The sequence below is a fragment of the Halichoerus grypus genome, chromosome 9 (genome assembly GCF_964656455.1).
Source record: "Halichoerus grypus chromosome 9, mHalGry1.hap1.1, whole genome shotgun sequence".
In the NCBI taxonomy this organism is placed as follows: domain Eukaryota; kingdom Metazoa; phylum Chordata; class Mammalia; order Carnivora; family Phocidae; genus Halichoerus; species Halichoerus grypus.
Window position 1 is genome coordinate 26,548,937 of NC_135720.1, and position 9,122 is coordinate 26,558,058.

The window sequence follows — 9,122 nt, forward strand, 5'->3', positions numbered from 1 at the left end:
AAGAACATCGGATAAAATGAAAAGTAGCTTTTTCTTAGTTTGAAGGGTCTTGCTTATTTTACATTGCTAATAACAATGTTTGAAGGGACTTTCATGGATTCTAGTAGTCTGCTCCCTGGACTTCTTCCTCAATGACCACTACCCGGCACACAGATCCCATTCAGCCTCTATCCAGAGGGAAATGGACTAAGAGGCTTCTCATAGGTCCAGATGCCAGGGAATATTTGTGTGGTTTAGCTGAAGGTTCATTCTTCTCTCATCTTCCTGCCTGAGATGGGATCTTCTTCCACTCAGGTTTCTTCTTTTCCCCTTGTCCACATTCCCGTCTGATCATGGTTTTCCAGCATGGGTTGTAGGTTAATTCTCCCCTGGTATGTGTGGAAATGTGAAGACGGGTTGTCGAGTGGCATGGTGGGAGATTGGAGATACTTCTTAGTGCTTCTTTTGACCAGTTGGCTCTTGGCAGTCAATTTTTTTTCTGTGTTTTTCAAAATATGAGGTGAATGTTTTTCATCATAAATTTAGAAGAATGTAACCTGGGTGATTACACCAAAAATTTTTTAAAATTTTGTGACAGGTAGAGGACTCAAAGTGATAATTAACCATGCTAAAAATGTCACCTTCGAAAATAATAGCACAGGTAACTCACAAAGGTAATGAGTAGCTAGACATTAAAAAACTAGAGCTCCCATCATACCTGAAAACAATTCTCAGATATAAGTTTCTCTAAAGCAAGGACTCCTGTCTTCGGATTTTTCCCTGTCCGACTTTCTTCTTCCCCTCCTTAATAAGTTACACACTATATTCTAATGATGCACATTTAGAAAAAATATGGCTTCCTGGGGCCAATGGTCTATATTAACAGAAGCATTTCAATTTGAAATGTTTGTGACAAAGACACACTGAGCATTGTTACTTTGGCTAAAATGTTCTACTTCTTTCAGCCTTGTTTAGGCATAGAGATCCTCCGTTCCTTGTTGATTCATATTCACCAGGACAGATACCTTTATGTCATAAACGGAGCTGGAGAATTCCCGAGCATTCTGGAAAGTAATGAAGAATTTGACTAAGAAACCATCTGCAGACTGACAATGGCCATTGCGTGATATTTCCCCTAGTAAAGCTGGGTGGCTTTTGGCTCTGTAATTATATTAAGAGTCCCCACCCTTTAAATAAGCAGTTGTAGGTTCCCGAACAATTACCTCACGCTCACACTATAAGTAGTCAGATATGCTCGGTGCCGTTTACTGTTGAATGTAACAAAGAAGTAATATGTCAAGGTCTTTCAGTTGTCATACAAGGTAACTATGGATTGTAATTACTTTTAGCTTCAAAAGCATATACTGTAGGACTGACAATAAAGTTTGATAGGCTTTCCTTTTCTAAGAAAATGAAAACAATGGGAGAATATAGTCCTAATATCTTCATTTTTGCTATAAACTCCTGATGAAAGACAGTCCTATTCATATAATAAACACGAGTGCTGAATCAGCTTGTGTTTCTAGGCATACCCGAAAAAGCCATACTTGAATCTCATCCAACTTCAGCTCTTGCAGGCTGTGCACGCTTGGGGCAGTTTATTCCACTCCCCACCCCTACCCCCCCCCCCCGCCTTATAACCTCATTCATAAAATGATTGCAAATGATCCTTTTTTTCCTTCAAAATTCTTTGATTCGGTGTGTTTGTATGTGTATCTGCTCATTTGTTAATTTACTTAAATATTCTTGGGAAAAAGGAAATAGGGTAAAGTGATGCTATTTTTTTTAATGTGGCTTTTTTCAAACTGACTTTCACAGCTAGAGACAATGACCAAAATCTTAATACCGTGATGGAATTTTTTCTTTATTTGAAAATGAAAGAAGATTCCTATAGTTGAAAGAACCACTAAATAAGTAAATGTGAACTCTATCATGAGCTTAAGTAACCCTAAAGCTTAGAAGAAAAGCTTTATGTGTATTCCAGGGAGCTTCTGATGCAAGATGGTGGAGCGGACTCCGTTAAATCCACATTTCTGACCAATATGGGAAAAAATGTAGAAAATGTAGAAAAATAAACAACTACTAGAGGGATTAAATCCATAACAAATAGATTTCTATAGAAAGAAATTCACAATATTACCAGGAAAACTGTAACAGAAATTCGAGCAACTTTGAAATCTAAATTGCCGTGAAAGAGGGATGACTCTGAACAAGAATATTTCATACACTCATGCAGTAAGGATGCCCACGCCTCCGCCAGGGGCAAGAACACATTGCTCAGGGAACTTGGGATAAAGAGACTGACCTGCTCCTTCTTTTGAATTCCCCTATTTCTTCACTCCTTTTGCAACTGTTTTAGTTTGTTTGTTTGTTTGTTTTGTTTTGTTTTGCAACGGAGTGTTAACAACAGATCTACTGAGGTCAAAAGATTGCTTTATCTCACCCCTGTGGATATGGTTTCAGGTTTTAAAACTCCTGAGGACAGACTGAGATTGGGACCCGTCAGTCGATGTTCAGAGTCTTTTGTTGTTTGAGATCATTCTTCGGGAGCTGGGCTTGCCTTGTCACTCGCATAGCTCATTGTTCCTGGATTCCACAAGTCTGCTAAGTGGCTAGGTGTATTTTCTGGGTGTGGCAGCGGGAGGATAACAAACCTCAGGTGTGGGCAAAGACAGCCGAAAAGGAAAGTTAGAAGAGGTTCAGACCCTGCCATATTAAAGATGTTCCACTTGTATTCCTCTGCACTTCACTGTTGATCTAGGAATGTAGTCTCCTTAGCTGTGGAGATAAAGGAAAACTCCAAAGTTGTGTGTGTCTGTGTGTGTGGTGTGTAAACATAGCTCTCTGGCGAAGAAAGGATCCTGGTTGATTTAACTGGAATAAGGCTGTCTTAGTGATAATGAGTCACCAAATAATCATGATAGTTGTATAATGGTTTGCTCAGCCAGTTTTTCCAGTACAAAGATTCAAGGTAATTAGCCTGTGACTGTCAACTGTTTTTGGATTAGTTACTTTTAAGAGGGAACACTTAGATTTGAAACAGAAACTGAACTAAATCAGTGCAAGTCAATTTAGTGAGACTTTGAAAGCAAGTTCCATAGGTGAATCCTCTGTTTGTTCTGTGCTTTCTGTTCAGGTGACTCAGTGGATCTTCTTCAGTCGAAATGCTTCATTGACAAGGCATATTTCCAAATGCCACCCCACCCAATTTCTAGTTAAGTAACACCACAATGCCTAAATGTTTTTTCCTTGGAAAAAAAAAAAAACAAAAAAACCAAACACAACAAAAAGAAAAACTGATTTCAGTCCAGACAGAGAAGATTGAAAAACTGAAGTACATATAGGAGGCTGGCATTGGCCACGATGACTTTCATGTTGATAGAATTTACCATTACAATAATCACGTCTTCTGAAGATGTCTAGGTGGTCAGAAGTTGGATGCAAGACTAGAGACATCACCATGAAAAAAATGAATTTTCGGCAGGCTCCAAACAAATACAAATGCCTTTGGCTCAGAGCAGGATATTGACCACATAGGACGCCTCCCAGCCTGCCCTCTGGGGTGGTTCTCTGGGTGGGGGGCGCGCCACCCCTTAGGAGGAGTCCCCCTGGGCAGCCCTGGCTGTGGGATCAGGGCATCCAGATACCACAGTGGAACAGTCCTCACTTCAAGGAGGAGGACTGAAAGACCCAGTAGGAATGAAAATTGCTACCGGGATTGTTTTGAGAAGTTAGTCAAGCCTTCTTCCATCTCTCCCTGCACACCCCAACCCCACTTACCTCCCCAGATTTTCTTCTGGGAGGCTCAGAAACAGAGACTGCTCTCACCATCGACATCAAGGACTTACTACCAGCGTGAACACACTCCCCGTCCTCCAATTTATGTCTTTAAAGGGTAAATGCAACATTCAGAAACATCACCAATTAAAGTCGAAGCTGAGTCAAGTGATGTTTATCATTTTGTATTCACACTTGCTGCAAATACACAGACCTTAAGAGAAACTACACGTTGAACTCTATGTTAAAAAGTAAGAAATACCCCAGTGAAGTTCCTCAGCTCAGAACGCCACCTGTACACTTCCTGATTGAGCAGGCTAACAAGAAGCTTCCAGCGACAACTGGCTGATTTTTAGCCTAATTGTCGTAGTGGGGCTCTCTGGGAACCCCTGCATGGGCTGTCTGTCACGCATGCATAAAGGGGCGCTGTCCTGGGACCTTGGGAGAGCCGACTTGTTGAAGGAAAAGCCATTTCAAGCAGATCTGCTGCTAACCTTCCACCTGAGTCACCTCAGTGTAGCTGGTCTGGTCCTCAGCGGCTTCTGTATAAAACATGCCTAGCTGTTCACATGCTTTTACACAACAGATTTTTGTTCTAAGAAGAGGTAAGAAAAGTGTTCAGAACTGATGGCTGTGCAATCCTAAGGCCACTATGGGAACTACACGATGAGTGGCAGACTATTAAACATGAAGCAGCCTGTTGCTGTGGTCTTTCTCTTAGCCGGTCCTTGATGAGGAAGGCACCGTTTGGGGACCTATGTTTGTTCTGGTAACAGAGCAGCCCAATCTGTCCCTCAACCTGTCCCTCAAGTCATCACAGCATGAGTTAGGACTGGTGGGAAAGTGTAGACAACTTCTACATTCTAAAACATAGCTTTCAGGGCACCTGGGTGGCTCAGTCGTTAAGCGTCTGCCTTCAGCTCAGGTCATGATCCCAGGGTCCTGGGATCGAGCCCCGCATCAGGCTCCCTGCTCCGCGGGGAGTCCGGTTCTCCCTCTCCCTCTGCCCCTGCTTGTGTCCCCTCTCTCGCTGTGTCTCTCTCTGTCAAATAAATAAATAAAATCTTAAAAAAAAAAAATAAAACATAGCTTTCTCTTGAAACACCTTTTCCACTGAACAAAGAAGTTTGGAAAAAAAAAAAAAAAACAGGCAAAATGAGAATCCTCAAAGCAGCATTGGCGGGCTTATATTCTGTGCCAAGCTGGCATGTTAAACACAGGTTTCTCAATTGCAGGAATTAACTAGTAAGAATGCTTTTTTTCTTTTGAGTTTTACAAACGCATTTAAGACTCTCATCTTGTGCAGAGAATATTAGGTCAATTCTATATGAAAGAGAAGTCCCCATATAGAATTGACCTAATATTCTCTGCACAAGATGAGAGATCAGATTTTCACAAGAGAAATGCATATAGAAAGTTCCAAAAACTATTCCTGTTCTGGATATTAGCAGATGTTACTAAAAAGGATTCTACAGTCAAGCAATTGCAACGATATCTACCTTGTATCACTTCCTTACTGTGTGCCAGGCTCTTATTTGACCATAGCAGCAATCCCATTAGGTAGACACGTGATCACATCCATGTCAGAGTTTGGGAATACTGAGATTTAGGGAGGTTAGTGCCTTCCAAAGGAAATAATGGAGCCATCATTCAAGCCAGGTGCATTTGATTCCAAAGCCCATTCTCTTAACCATACACAAATATATTTGGGAAATACAGAGGTAAATAAGGTTTAAAGAATTATGTTTTAGGGGTGCCTGGGTGTCTGTTAGTTAAGCATTTGCCTTCAGCTCAGGTCCTGGGATCAAGACCCACATTGCGCCCCATATCGGGCTCCTTGCTTGGCAGGGAGCCTGCTTCTCTCTCTCCCTCTGCCTGCCACTCTGCCTGCTTGTGCTCTTTCTTTCTCTGTCAAATAAATAAATAAAATCTTTAAAAAAATTAAAAAATTTAAAAAGTAATTTTTTTTTGCTTTTTGTTTTTTATTATCATGTAAATTTTGGAACTATTAATGTGCTAAAATGAATTATAAGTCATCAAGAAGTTTTGAAATCAGAACACTTCCTTTTTTTTCATGGCACATGGCCTCAATTTGGATTCCTGAGACAAGGTCTTGGGGATACAGAGTTTATTTAGGAAGTGATCCCAGGAAGCACAAATGAAGGGATGAGGAGAAACAGCTTAGGAAAAAAGACAAGTGTGTGTGTAATCAGATCACTGCAACTAGGGTTCAATATTGCCGAGGAGCCTGTAGAATGCCCCTCAAAATAGTTGTACTGAAGGCCAAGCCACCCGGGCTATTTATCTCATGACTCTGTCTTTCATTGTTGAGATTCGCTCCTGGGATTTACATCCTGGCATGTCTGGGCTGGCCCTATGTGCAGGCTGAGCAAGCTCTCAAGGTGCCAGGTAAAGTGCTTGGGCCAACAGACAGAAAGACGGACGCTGGGGTGGGTGGGAAGATGTCAGTGTGTAAGGTAACTGTGTAAGGCTAAATCAGAGAGGAGAGGAGTCAAGGAGATGCAGGTGGACGTCTGCTTTGTCTGCTATAGTCCCTCACTCCTGGCTTTGTTTAGATCATCCCTGCCCTGCATTGGGTAGACTCTGGTATTAACGCTTCAGGGTAGTTGTGGGCCATGGGCTCTAAGCAGAATTTAAAATGGGAGGATTAGTAAAATCAATTATAGTCCCCATAATTGCAACTCTGGCTGAGGCTTTCACTCATATTTCATAACAGCAACTATTTCCCCTTGTGATGATGAAGTTCAATTAACACCAGTATATTAACTTGGCTTATTGCCCTCTTGGTCTACCTGCATGAGGAACCCCAAGTGACCAGTGGCAGTAGCTTTAGGTTCAGTGGAATCCTTATTATGTCCCCTGGTTGAGACTCATCCCCTCTTAGAGATCTAGCCCTCTAATTCTGCAGAGCCCGAATTTTCTATTAGAGGGGGTCACAAATTCCCCCAAATAAGACACTGGGAGTAAAAGTTCAAGGGGCTGATCCCAGCCCTGAAAGGTCTGTGAGCTGGTATCTTAGCTGAGACTGTAAAAGGCTGTTTTAATATTTTATCAGTCTGGCAGCTTCTGGGAGAGATAGTGTATGGAAAGACCAGTGGACCTCTTGGTCCCTTTGGCTCCCTCAGTTTAAGGAAATGTGATACAGGATCTCATGTCAATAACTCAACAACTCCATAAGTCCTTGGATAATGGGGCTGGTAGGCAAGGAAGGGAAACAGAAGTAGACATCAACGCTGGTAGGATGAATTACTGCCCCCTCCAGGTTGGAAAGGTCTGAGTCTCTAAGTGGGTGGTTGATTTTTTTGAGGGGTGGTTCATTCCACCAACCTGTCTCTCAATCTAACATCCATTCCCATGTGCATTCCCTCAGTACTGACTGGATAGATCAATCAGGTCTTGCAGTTCTTTTGGTGGGATAGGCCATCTCTTTCTGTGGCATGAACTTTACTCTCCCATTGAGGATATCCTAAGACCTCGTCCTAGCTCTTGGTATAGAAGCAATGAGGGAAGGAACACGATAAGGACACTATTACCTCGTGAGGCATCTGCGTCAGGTAGGAACTTTGTGTGGTTCCAGGCAGCGGGAGGTAGCTTTTCTGTTAGTGTGGAGCTTTCCATCCAATGCCCCCACCCCAGGTCTTAAGAGTCGAACTCATTCCCTATCAGAGCCCGATTTTTAACACGGAAGACCTAGGACTGTGCTTTCAGTCTCCTTTGTATGTCTGTCATCCTTATATCAAATCCTAGGCTGGATTTTCAACACAGCTTGCCCTACAGATATAGGAGATAAAGACCTCTTTTTTATTTTTTTTCCCCTCATAGGGGAATTCTACCAAAGATTTATTTTATTTTTATTTTTTTAATTTTATTTTATTATGCTATGTTAGTCACCATACAATACATCATTAGTTTTTGAAGTGGTGATCTACGATCCATTGTTTTCGTGTAACACCCAGTGCTCCATGCAGTATGTGCCCTCCTTAATACCCATCACTGGTCTAACCCATCCCCCCACCCCCTCCCCTCTAAAACCCTGTTTGTTTCTCAGAATCCATAGTCTCTCATGGTTCATCTCTCCCTCAGATTTCCCTCCCTTCATTTTTCCCTTCCTTCTCCTATTGTCCTCCATGCTATTCCTTATGTTCCACAAATAAGTGAAACCATATAATTGACTTTCTCTGCTTGACTTACTTCACTTAGCATAATCTCCTCCAGTCCCACCCATGTTGATGCAAAAGTTGGGTATTCATCCTTTCTGATGGCTGAGTAATATTCATTGTATATATGGACCACATCTTCTTTATCCATTCGTCTGTTGAAGGGCATCTCGGCTCTTTCCACAGGACCTCTTTAAATGTTTTCCAGGAGGATCTCTGGCTTTCACATGGTGCCACAGTGAGTTGATGCTTGGTTGACCTGAGCCTTTTATTCCCTCTCTCCAGTTAACAATCCCACCATCCTTGTCATTACTATTGCCCCCATCTCTTTCAAGGGCTTCAGAGAGCATAGAAGGCAGCACATGCTCTTCCACCCAACCATCACAGACAGTGTCTTAGTAATTGTGATGCTCCAGGCTGTCAGGAGTCACTGCAGAGGCACATACCACCAGCCCGGCCATGCTGTCAGCCCACTGACTGGAGCGAGCCAATGGCAGGCTCCATCTTGAGGCCACTCCCAGAACCACTTGTCTTAGACTGGTTTTTCCCCAAAGTAGAACATGAGACAAGAATTGAGGTATATACGTAGTATTTGGGAGGTGATCCCAGGAATCTCAAGCGAGGAAGTGAGGAAAGTAATATAGAGAAGGGAGAAAAGCCTATAAAGTGTGTGTTAATGTTACTACTCCTGGTTATTGCTGTAGGCAGCTGGGGCTTGATCCTGCTACAGACTCTCTGAGCAACCACACAGGACGGTCCCCTGACAGATGCAGAAGCTGGAGTTTTTATCAACTGACCTCTGTCCCTGAATGGTAGAGGATTAAGTCCTCAGCACTTCAGAGGAGTCCTCTGCTGGAGCTAACAAGCTGGTCAAATCCCTCAGGCAAAGAGGGAGAGAGACACCGTTGCTTGCAATGTGCCTGGGAACGGTCCACCACAGCTGCGGGGTGAACTCAGCAGCGGGTCAACGGGCTTTCAAGGTGGGCATCAACAGCATCTGCTACACAGCCCTATCATCATTTAGCAGAAGTCTGGCTGGGAAATACATCTCTGGATTATTTACCCCAATCACTTCCATTGCTTCTCATAGCCCATAAGATTACGTTGCAACTAAGTATCATGGTTTACAAAACCCTCCATACTCTGGCTCTGTCTGCTTTTCTATCTTGAAAGAAATTCCTCTCTTAA